We start from the raw sequence: 13,615 nt of genomic DNA on the forward strand, positions 1-13,615 counted from the left end.
AAGGCAAAAATTTATTACTGCTGAATTAAATAAGTTACCAGTCAACAATGTCGTGTCTGGGTTCGCCTCCTGAGCATGCATGGCGAACACTCTATCCTATGTCGGTTGCGTCCAATGTGGGCAGTCCTTCAACATGTGGTCACTGGCTCCACATTTAAAGCATTTCTCTGATCCCCATAGACACTGCCCCGGATGTTGGCGATTGCATTTCTGACACACTGGAAAATTACCAGGTCTCTGCAAAGCCTTCTGTTGCGGGATAAGACCCTTGCCTTTCGGCGGTCCCTGGTCTGGCTTCTTCCCTGGCTGCCCTCGGTAAGGCCTCGTGAACTGGGTTCTCTGCTGTTGCTGCTGCTGTGGCTCCTGAAAGGGACTCTTGCCCTGTCTGTCAGCCTCAATATCCCTCTGAGCCTGTTCTGCCACCAAAGCTCTAGACACGGCAACTTCATATGTAGTAGGACCAGCTACTCGGACATCTCGGCGCAAGATCGGCCGCAACCCATCAATGAAATGCCTCAACTTCTCCTGGACATCATTAGCTATCAGGGGCACAAAGTGTCACCTCCTTTTAAACTTCCTGACAAATTCTGCAACACTGCTGTCTCCCTATCACAGTGTCATGAATTCCCTGGTCAGTCTGGATTGTACTTCTTCAGTGAAGTACTTGGAGTAGAATACCTCCTTAAAGTCATCCCAAGAAAGGGTCTGCAAATTCGCTGCCACGGACGCGCTCTCCCACCATAGTCTGGCGTCCCCAATCGGTAGAAATGTGGCACACCTGAACCTATCTGCATCTTGCAACTCCATAAAGGCAAATATCACCTTGATGGATTTAATCCATCCCTCGGCTATAATCGGGTCAGTGGTCCCCGAAAACTCCTTTGGGATCATCCGCCTGAACCTCTCGTAAACTGCCTCTGGTCTGGGTTTCGCCTCTGAGTTTTCCGCAGCCTGGTTCCCCGCAAACTGTGCGAAAAACTACGTCATACCTGCATATCCGGAGGTGGAGGTGGGGACTGGCCCTCCCCTCATCTCGAGGCTCTCGGTCCTCTTCCCTATCTTCACGGTTAATCAAACGTCTAGGAGGCAAACTGTTCTAGAATTTACCCAACACGTAAGCCCAACATGCATGAATATGATATAAATAACATAAGATGCACGTACTTGAAATTTAAAATATGCACATGCTGAAATCAAAACTTAATGCTTACTACATAACATAAATTTAAAACCTTAAAACTTACAGACTTGAGGTGTGACTTCGTGAGCTTCTTGCGACTAGCAGTAGGCATAACCCTTTACAAGAACACCGTTCTGATACCAACTGTAACGTACCGTACTTTTATCTACTTAAAATTTGCGGAAAAATTAAAAATTTTCTTTATAATAAATCGCGAACCTTCAAAATTCGAAAAAACAACTGTTCACCTCAACATAGTTGCAACCAAAGATCTCAAAATAAAGTTGGTCAAAAGTACTTGTTTAAAATCTCATAATCAGTAACATAAATCAGAGTATTTTGAACATTTCATAAGCTCTTAAAAAAAACTGGGCGGTTCTCGGGTATAGCCTCCTGCTCAGTCCATGCCAGCTCCTTGGTCCCCATCTCTCGTCTCCTCTAATGAATCTTCACCTGCATCGATCAAGTCTAGTGAGTCTGAAGACTCAACACGTATAAACTGGAAGTAGCAAGTAATACATAATAAAATCACATGCAACTTTAAAATAGATCATACATACTGGAACTTTAACATGCGTATAAAATATTGAACTTACATACATAACATAGACGTGCAATACTTGTCCATACATGAACATACATAAACTTTATCATTTTGCGTAGAGGCATGTTTCAAAGCAAGTGACCCATACATAAAATGCCTGATCAGACTAAACCACATTACTGTGCTTACATGGAAAAATCCACTGCCACATACATGAGATCCCCATTCATGCTGTAATGGGTGGATTGGTCCCTGGTCATGCTTTACCTCTTTTCAATCCCGATCTAAACCCGTTCATGCTTTAACGGGGTGGAGAGGTCCTCGGCCACGTTCACCGACTTCCAAACCCATACATAATTTGGTCACAAGACAATTAGCATACCTCAAAAACTTTAAAATGTTTTCTTTTGCACGTCATCATACATACTTGGCGTTGAGGTATTCGTTGGATCTTGTGTAGCGCCCCAAACCTTGCCACGTAATCATGCAACATGTGACGTCATATGCATAATATTATTTTTTTTTTGACGACGTAATAATATAATGCATATACGACAAAATAGTGCAATCACCACACTATCTACGTCAGTGTAGCAGAAACAGTATAATACATACACACATACAACTCAAATAAGACAATAAGCTACATTGTCTCTATCTACTATCAACTACAAGACTGTTTGACTAGACACACCTAGTCCTTCACCACTATCATGTCTCACGTATAGTCCTGTAACCTGCCCAACAGAAACAGCCCTCAAAGGGTGAGCATATACAACAATCATCATCGCAATACATAACAGTTATATTAACAACATAAAATATAACTGAAATCATAATAGAAATACCCCCTTTGCCGTTTCTGGACAATCAGCCAACAACAACCTCAACAACATCACAATGCAACAACATCGACGATACTTCGCACCCCAACACCGGCGACAGCAATATCGTCGAACGAACAACAACATCGACGACACGTCGCACCCCAACACCGGCGACAGCAATATCGTCGAACGAATAACAACATCAACGATACGTCGCACCCCAACACCGGCGACAGCAATATCGTTGAACGAACAACATCAACGTGACAACATCAACGCGACGTCTCCCAACAACGATAGTCAACAATATCAACAATAATAAACAACAATAAATATAATACCAAATCACCCAATTCCGGTGATTTATCATCGTTCAACACAATAATATTCATCAATACTAAACAATAACAACATATGCTCGTACGTCAACACGTACCTGATAATCGAGTATATATACAATCTGGCTATTTCTTTGATCTTGAGGCTTGTGATGTATCTAAATAATTCAACTATATTTATCAGATCATTGTCATCGTATCAACATAGTTATAACAGCCTCAATATATAACATCAAATAGCCCAACAACAATTAATTCAACAAAATATAAAACTCGATTATAAATTCGTATTGTTCAACAATTTAATATTCTGGTGTATTTAATTCACAATACTACCATCAAACACACCCTAATTAATTAACTTCAAATAATAGGCTATTTTACAACATCCGTCAAATTACTAAAACTTTATATCAACGTGTAGCCTATATTTCGTAGACTCCGAATACATAATCAGAATTAATAACAACTGACAAACAACTCTCCAATCTCAACCCAACGATTAAAAATCCCTAATTAAAACAAATTAGGAATAATTCAAAATAACACCACTATAATCTTCTCTACTTCGTTAAAATCATACACTACTCAACAATCTTCAATTTCAGTATGATTTAACAATTTATCGGATTTATTCTAGAAATCGACGAATTTCAAACATCACCAAAACTATAAAATTTATACCTCAAATCGAAGACCTCGTGTCAACGATCCCAGAACTGAAGTCGGTTCGTCGATTGGATAAACCGATAAATCGCACGATCGAAAAGAAAATTCAAAATCCTATTTTTCCTTTCTCCTCCCTCGCTTCTGTTATGCAACTTTCGAATGAAGATTCATATTTATCTTTTTTTTTTAATTTTTTTAATATTATATTATATTATATTAATAAAATAAAATAATATAATATAATATTTAACATTTTAATATCGGTACATCCATTTGGATCAGTCAAACGATCAAGTTTTTCAAAACTCAAAACATGGAACTTCTATATCTTTGAGTTTTCTACGTTATATCCAAATCTCACATCATTTGGACTTCATATGACCAACATATGTCATATTTCATTCTTTAAAAATCATTAATTATTTAGTAATCTCACATTACTAAATCAACAAATTGTGATATTTACTTCAGGCATTACATTTCTACCCCCCTTAAATGAATTTCGACCCCGAAATTAATCAACAACTGTAATAACATGCATAAATAAAAGATACGTCATACCATCAGAATAAGTAGGGGTAGAGCTCCCTCATATGCCGCTCTGTCTCCCAAGTGGCCTCTTCGACACCTCTATGTTCCCACTGAACCTTCACCATCGGTATAAGCTTAATACGAAGCTTCCGTTCAGATCGATCCAAAATACAAACTGGTCTCTCAACATAAGACACGTCAGGATCTAACAGAACCTCGGAAATATCCAACACATGTGAACGATCCGGCTCATATTTCCGCAACACCGACACATGGAACACATCTTGAATACCAGATAAAGATGGAGGTAGAGCCAATTGGTAAGCCAAAGTGCCTATCCACTGCAATATCTCATACGGGCCAACATATCTCGGTGCTAACTTTCCTTTCATACCAAATCGCACTGTGCCACGAAAAGGAGAAACTTTCAAAAATACTCGATCGCCTTGCTGAAACTCTAAAGTTCTTCGTCTTTTATTGGCATAGGCGGCCTATCTATCTTGAGCTGCTTTCAATCGTTGCTGTATCAACTTTACTTTCTGTTCCATCTCATGAATCATATCAGGACCGGTAACTGCAGCTCGTTCAACATCATCCCAGTATAACGGAGATCTACAACGTCTCCCGTACAATGCCTCAAATGGAGCCATCTGAATAATACTCTGATAACTATTGTTATACGCAAACTCTACCAATGGAATATATGATTGCCAAACAGATTTAAAATCCATAACATAAGCACGCAACATATCCTCCAGCGTCTGAATAGTACGCTCAGTCTGACCATCTGTCTGGGGATGATAAGCCGTACTCAATCTCAACTCTGTCCCCATCGCAGTCTGCAATCCTTCCCAAAAATGAGAAGTAAATCGAGGATCTCTATCAGAAATAATAGAAACTGGAATCCCATGCAACCGTACAATCTCTCGTATATACAACTGTGCCATCGTCAAGTACGTACTACTCATGCTATAGGGTATAAAATGTGCAATTTTCGTCAATCGATCAACAATCACCCAAATAGCATCAATAGTTCCAGTGCTTCTTGGCAAATGAGTCACAAAATCCATCGATATGTGCTCCCATTTCCAAGTCGGCACTTCTAAACTCCTCAATTCACCTCCCGGCCTTCTCCTCTCAGCTTTGATCTGTTGACAATTAAGACATCGACGTACAAAATCAATCACATCACGTTTCATTCCCTTCCACCAAAACTGAGAGCGTAGATCCTTATACATCTTCTTGCCACCAGGGTGGATAGAATATCGACTACAATGTGCACGCCGCAACAGGCCCTGGCGCAACTCAGATATATCAGGAACTACCCATCTATTCTTCATCCTCAAACTGCCATCATCAGCCACTCTAAAACAAGTATCTTGTTTCCGAGAAACCAACTCCTTCCACCGCTGAACTCTCTCATCTGTCATCTGTCATCTGTGCATCACGAATACAACCATATATATCAGGTTCAGCTAATAAGGTAGATACCTGGATAGGAGTCGTCGAGATATCAAAATCATATCCCAAGGAACAACAAGACATCATCATAGCTGATAAACGACTCACATCCTCTGCAGTACAACTCACTTTACGGCTCAGTGCATCAGCTGTAAGATTGGCTCGACCAGGATGATATTCAATCTCACAATCATAATCCTTCAGCAAATCTAGCCATCGTCTCTGTCTCATATTCAACTCGGCCTGTGTAAACAGAAATCTCAAGCTCTTATGATCAGTATAAATCGTAAACGAGGTACCATATAAATAGTGTCGCCATATCTTCAAGGCAAAGATAATGGGTGCCAACTCCAAGTCATGCACAGGGTACCTTGTTTCGTGTGGTTTCAGCTGTCTCGAGGCATATGCCACAACATGTCGATCCTGGATCAGAACACATCCCAAACTATGTAATGATGCATCAGTATAAACAACAAACCTCTCATTTTCTGTAGGAATTGATAACACCGGTGCAGTCGTCAGTCGGTGCTTCAACTCATGAAAACTCCTCTCACATGCTTCAGACCACTGAAATCGCACACCTTTCTGAGTCAACTGTGTCAAAGGCCTAGCAATCTTTGAAAATCCCTCGATAAATCGACGATAATAACCTGCTAAACCCAAGAAACTACGAATCTCAGGTACAGATGTAGGTGCAGACCACTGTAACACGGCTTCGACCTTCGTTGGATCAACAGAAATCCCATCTCTCGATATAACATGACCCAAGAAGACCACTCGATCCAACCAAAACTCACACTTACTGAGTTTGGCATACAACTGTCTATCTCGCAACACCTGTAACACTGAACGCAAGTGCCCTGCATGCTCAGCCTCACTCCTGGAATATATCAATATATCATCAATAAACACAATAACAAATCGATCGAGATAAGGCTGAAATACCCTATTCATCAAACTCATAAACACAGCTGGAGCATTCGTCAACCCAAACGGCATAACTAAGAACTCGTAATGCCCATATCTGGTCTTGAATGTTGTCTTCTGAATATCCTCCTCTCTAACTCGTATCTGATGATATCCTGACCTCAAATCAATCTTCGAATATATTGAGTTTTCCTATAACTGATCAAACAAATCATCAATACGAGGGAGGGGATATTTATTCTTAATCGTTACCTTATTCAGCTGTCGATAGTCGATAGTCGATACAAAGCCGCATAGTTCCATCTTTCTTTCTCACAAATAAGACTGGTGCACCCCAAGGCGATACACTAGGGCGAATGTATCCTTTGTCCAGCAAGTCCTGCAACTGGGTTTTCAACTCTCTCAACTCTGCTGGTGCCATTCTGTAAGGAGTACGAGAAATAGGGGAAGTATCTGGCATCAACTCGATCCCAAACTCCACCTCACGGGCTGGTGGGAAGCCTGGAATCTCATCAGGAAATACATCGGCAAACTCAGCAACTATAGGTATCTCCTCTATTCCCACCTCCTTCTTCTTTTCTGTCACATCTACAGCATAAATAAGATAACCCTCATGCCCATGCTCCAATAACCGAGACATCCGGATGGCAGATACCAACGGAACACGGGGACGAGAACCCTTCCCATAAAATGTCCAACTCTCTTTCTCATCTGTATAAAAATATACCACCCGCTGATAACAATCAACTGTCGCACAATATCTCCTCAGCACATTAATTCCCACAATACAATCAAAATCGGTCATCTCTAGAATAATCATATCAGATCTCAGCTCATAGCCCTCATAAGAAATAATACCATCTGATATCATAGATACAACTGATATATCAACTCCAGAGGGTGTCGAGACAGAAAGAGGCAGAGACAATGGAGACGAGCGCATATGATGCTCAACCACAAACCTCTTCGATATAAAAGTATGCGAGGCACCTGTATCAATAAGAATATAAGCAGGATAAGAACATAAATAACACTTACCCGCTATCATCTCCTCTCGTGCCTCCTCTGCCTGCTCTCGTGTCAAAGCATACACCTGTGCCTGAGGCGGACCAGCTCCCTGCATACGTGGCTGTCCTCTAGAAGGTCGTGGTGTAAACTACTGAGGCTGTCGTCCTCCTCTCTCTGAGGATCTACCTCTAGCACTCCTAGGCTCTCGCTGTCCCTCACGACTAGGACATTGTCTAGCCAGATGACCAACACCGCCACACTCAAAACAGGTGATCTCGGTCTGTGTACACTCTCTGATCAGATGAGGTCCCCCACAATGATAACATCTCACTGCTCTGGACTCTCCTCTCTGTCCCTGAACAGACTGAGAACTGCCCCCACGACTCTCAACACGTCGTGAATCAAATCGACGCTTCCCAGATGATGCTGAAGAAGAAGATGAACCCTTCTGATATTTAAAAGACTGTCCCTGAGGTCGCAATGACTCCCTAGTTGGCTCTGATAATCGTCCCTGAGCCCCATACTCCTGCATAACCAACTCAGCCATCTCAGCTCTCGTCACTGCATCCTCAAATGATACTGGGTTGTTCGATTGCACACGATCAAATAACTCTAACTTCAACCCTTTCAAGAAATGCCTCATCTTAGCATGAACATTCGTAGCAATATGTGGCACATATTTCAGCAATGCAGAATATCGAGTCCATACTCAGCAACAGACATACTACCCTGTCTCAAATCCTCAAATTATCAAGAAAACGAGACCGAAATACATCCCAATCAACAGTACGGCCCTGAGCTCTCAATCCGGCCTCAGTCGTCTGCCACCACAATAATACATTCCTCGAAAGCTGAAATGTAGCCAATCGTAACCAAGCAGACCTAGCACACGGAGCGGTCACAAATATCTGCTCTATCCTCTCAATCCACTCTTCGGCTCGCTCACCAGTCTCAGAACTATCAAATCTCGGCGGAAGATAACTGCTGAACTGTGCCAAAGTCAACTCACCAGGCAATAAAGGCTGATCTGCAGGTGCCTGTCCCATAGGAGGAGGTGGCAATGGATTTATCTGTCCAAATCCACTGTCAACCTCGTCTGTTTCCTCGTGTGGATGTACCTGTTCTCTAGCTGCCATCACTGGAAATCAAAATGTTAATCATAACATTTAACAATTACAATCCAGTAATCATCATCACACCTTTCGCACGAAAGTACACGCAACTAAAGAACAATCAATCATATCGAGAAATCATCAATAAAAAGTCAAATGCACAGACACACGCAGATAATATCGTCATCCAACTCCCTCATCACAAACCCAACTCCTAACCATCCCAGACATCTAACATATGCTCTGATACCACCAAATGTGGCGCCCCAAACCTTGCCACGTAATCATGCAACATGTGACGTCATATGCATAATATTTTTTTTTTCGACGACGTAATAATATAATGCATATACGACAAAATAGTGCAATCACCACACTATCTACGTCAGTGTAGCAGAAACAGTATAATACATACACACATACAACTCAAATAAGACAATAAGCTACATTGTCTCTATCTACTATCAACTACAAGACTGTTTGACTAGACACACCTAGTCCTTCACCACTATCATGTCTCACGCATAGTCCTGTAACCTGCCCAACAGAAACAGCCCTCAAAGGGTGAGCATATACAACAATCATCATCGCAATACATAACAGTTATATTAACAACATAAAATATAACTGAAATCATAATAGAAATACCCCCTTTGCCATTTCTGGACAATCAGCCAACAACAACCTCAACAACATCACAATGCAACAACATCGACGATACGTCGCACCCCAACACCGGAGACAGCAATATCGTCGAACGAACAACAACATCGACGACACGTCGCACCCCAACACCGGCGACAGCAATATCGTCGAACGAATAACAACATCAACGATACGTCGCACCCCAACACCGGCGACAGCAATATCGTTGAACGAACAACATCAACGTGACAACATCAACGCGACGTCTCCCAACAACGATAGTAAACAATATCAACAATAATAAACAACAATAAATATAATACCAAATCACCCAATTCCGGTGATTTATCATCGTTCAACACAATAGTATTCATCAATACTAAACAATAACAACATATGCTCATACGTCAACACGTACCTGATAATCGAGTATATATACAATCTGGCTATTTCTTTGATCTTGAGGCTTGTGATGTATCTAAATAATTCAACAATAATTATCAGATCATTGTCACCGTATCAACACAGTTATAACAGCCTCAATATATAACATCAAATTGCCCAACAACAATTAATTCAACATAATATAAAACTCGATTATAAATTCGTATTGTTCAACAATTTAATATTCTGGTGTATTTAATTCACAATACTACCATCAAACACACCCTAATTAATTAACTTCAAATAATAGGCTATTTAACAATATCCGTCAAATTACGAAAACTTTATATCAACGTGTAGCCTATACTTCGTAGACTCCGAATACATAATCAGAATTAAGAACAACTGACAAACAACTCTTCAATATCAACCCAACGATTAAAAATCCCTAATTAAAACAAATTAGGAATAATTCAAAATAACACCACTATAATCTTCTCTACTTCGTTAAAATCATACACTACTCAACAATCTTCAATTTCAGTATGATTTAACAATTTATCGGATTTATTCTAGAAATCGACGAATTTCAAACATCACCAAAACTATAAAATTTATACCTCAAATCGAAGACCTCGTGTCAACGATCCCAGAACTGAAGTCGGTTCGTCGATTGGATAAACCGATAAATCGCACGATCGAAAAGAAAATTCAAAATCCTATTTTTCCTTTCTTCTCTCTCGCTTCTGTTATGCAACTTTCGAATGAAGATTCATATTTATCTTTTTTTTTTAATTTTTTTAATATTATATTATATTATATTAATAAAATAAAATGATATAATATAATATTTAACATTTTAATATCGGTACATCCATTTGGATCAGTCAAACGATCAAGTTTTTCAAAACTCAAAACATAGAACTTCTATATCTTTGAGTTTTCTACGTTATATCCAAATCTCACATCATTTGGACTTCATATGACCAACATATGTCATATTTCATTCTTTAAAAATCATTAATTATTTAGTAATCTCACATTACTAAATCAACAAATTGTGATATTTACTTCAGGCATTACATCTTGCTTGGGCCACTGCTGCACAAACTGACTTGAATTTCATAACTTAGGCGTAGGTGTTTCGCGCTCACCACCGAATCAAATCAGTAGCTTATGACATTCTAGATTACTCGGGACTTGACCTCGTTTAATCATTGTACTAAACCATGGCGTACAACCCCAAAACAATCAATATATTTTTCCCAAGAATGAGAGTACACGGACCACGTGCACCCCTCCGGTTCAGGGTCCGTGTAGGTAGTGTAAAAGCATACTCGAAAAGAAGTGAGGACACGGAACCTGTTCCTAGGTCCGTGTGAGGGTCCGTGTAGACTCTGCAAATTGACACTCTAAAGAAAAAAAAGACACGGACCCCGTGCCAGGGTCCGTATACGGGTCCGTGCAGGCTCTGTACGCGTGAACCAACGAAAATTTATATACTCAAGGCTTATTTCTCCTAACTCGGTCATCCCGACCATGATTCAACATTTCGAGACCCCTCCTAGGATACTATGACATCGAACCAAACCCGTACAAACACCCCAAGCAACGACGTCCACACTTCGACACATTACCACTCAAGAACACGGACTTTGACACCAAATCAATTCCTACGACTCTGAATGAATTCAAGTGCCCCTCGACACTAACCGACAAACCAAAAACAATTCTCACATCGTCCTCAACCTGTCTAAATGTAGCAGTAATCACCCTTTGATCTCCAACGAAGCCTGCAACTCAAAACTTCAAGAATGCATCAATCACATAATTTTCAGAAAACGCATTTTGAGCAGTCCCACGAAAAACACTATCACTCACTCTATTTTTATCCAAATAATCCAAATTTTATATCAAATCGTTGGTATCAAAAAGTTTTACGATTTTCATGTTGAAAGTTTTTCCAGAAAAGCGACCGAAAAGTCGCAGTATTTAAAAGAACAGCAAAAACGTGATTTGAGATCCCAAAAATGGTTTCAAAAGTGACCCAAGCATAATTGCTCAAACGTCTATGCATCACACATGTATTTTCACGCATAAAAACATTGCAACAAATACTATGACATGATCGACGCAGGAAAAATAGAGTATAGGTGCTTTTTGATAATTAAAATTACCGAAATGACGACACGGACGCGGGAAGGATGCGAGAGACGATCCGGGACGAACGTGGAGCTAAATTCCTTGAAGAAAACTCTCGAAAAGGGTGCTGGAAAAGAAGGGGAGGGGCGACTGCTCTCTTGGGAAAGAACCCTAGATTTTTGTTGCTCTCAAAAATATAAAATCTGAAACGTAATTGTGTGTGTTTGTTTAAACCGATTTTTAGTGTGTGTAAAAGTGTGTGTGCGTTGGATTGTGTGTGTGTGTAGATTTAATTAAGATAAAATATTTGCTTAATTAACTAATTAAAGTGCTAATTAAAAAAATACTAACTCCATTAACAAATTAATCAAAATAGTAAGTTACTACACACTCTAATGAAAATCATTTAATTAAAATAGAACACACAAATGCTAATTTTAAAAGTTTTAAACTCTTAAATCACTAAATAAATAAATTAGGTCTTTAAAATACTAAAACTTATAAATCATTAAAAATGCCCCAATCCTAACTTAAAATAAATTACCACGTTTTAAAATTGCCAAACTCGTTGCCGGTCTCTCTTCCTCGATCCGCATCGAATAATCGCCTGAAACATGAAACTCAAGAAAACATTTTAACGTGCATTACATAAACATTAAAATAATGCAATTTAAATAAATCATGACCAATAAAATCATTTGAAACTTAAATAAAAAATTTAACAATTAAATAAATGCATGGGATTTACGTGTACTGATTTTGGGCTCTACATAAACAGTCCAAAGGTTTTGATGTGCCACTAAGCTTCCTCCTGAAAAAAGGGTTTGGTAGATGACTCTACTGAAAAGTCATCCAAATTCAAGGTCTTCACTGCCAAAAATGTTCAGCAAACGAAAACCAAGCTGGACATGTCTCCTGAGCAGTTTGTTAAAGTCAAGAAAGAGATTGGGACGCAGACAACTCCCAAATCAGTCAAGAAGACTAAGGAATTCGCTCAAAAAAAAGGCAATCAAGAGAAAACTGATTATCCATGAAACTGAATTAGAGAAGAGTCTATCTACGAAAATTATACAGAAGCCAAGGTCCCAGAGGACCAAACCAACTGCTATTGTGGAAGCTGTCCCAGCTGAGAGATTAAAGCCAACTTGTAAAGGCCCGTATTTCGAATTCATATTTTAGCGGAATTATTAAAATTTTTCTAAATAAATAATTATCTTGCTTCATTTATAAAATAAAAATGTAAATAATTTTATCTTTAAAATAACAGCGGAAGTCAACATTGTATTTCCAACAACAACTTAAAATAATCCAACATAATAAAATTTAGTTTGAACGCTAAACGGTGCATAAACTAAAACATGAGGTCCTCGGGTTTACTACTGCTGCCCCAAAATAGCTCACTGGTCTCCGCCCGCAGTCTCGACCTCATCAATACCTACAACAATCAAGTCTAGTGAGTCTAAAGACTCAACATGTATATATCGTGAATAACAAGTAAATATATCAAAAAATCGCATGCAACGTAAAAATATGGTATCGTAAAGCACATGGTGAAAATCGTATCATGAATAATTATAACTACGTGCATATCTGAAAATGATACGTAAAAAATTTGCTCAATAGAGCTCTGTCATATCATATCATAATTTTCTGGTAGATATAATGTTTCTAAGCAAGTGGCCCATAACATAACGTGAGTGCCTGATCAGACTAAACCACAGTATACTGGGCGGTAGAGATCACCACAGCCCTTAGACTTGATATCCGTACCCATACATAATCGTAAACCGGTCGTAAGTCACCGGGTGGAGAGGTCCTCGGTTGCGCCTACAGACTTCCAAACCCAT

General features: G+C 39.5%; 1 long non-coding RNA gene across 1 annotated transcript; it reads right to left on the minus strand.

Moving 5' to 3' along the window:
- Positions 1–2,324: 2,324 nt before the first annotated feature.
- LOC142541614 (uncharacterized) lies at positions 2,325–3,695 on the minus strand. The gene is made up of 3 exons (XR_012819419.1): positions 3,574–3,695; positions 2,988–3,047; positions 2,325–2,461 (listed from the first exon to the last, which is right to left on the minus strand). It is a non-coding gene; the product is annotated as an uncharacterized LOC142541614 (long non-coding RNA).
- Between the last annotated feature and the right edge of the window lie 9,920 nt (positions 3,696–13,615).

This window comes from Primulina tabacum, chromosome 4 (genome assembly GCF_025594145.1).
Source record: "Primulina tabacum isolate GXHZ01 chromosome 4, ASM2559414v2, whole genome shotgun sequence".
NCBI classification, from domain to species: domain Eukaryota; kingdom Viridiplantae; phylum Streptophyta; class Magnoliopsida; order Lamiales; family Gesneriaceae; genus Primulina; species Primulina tabacum.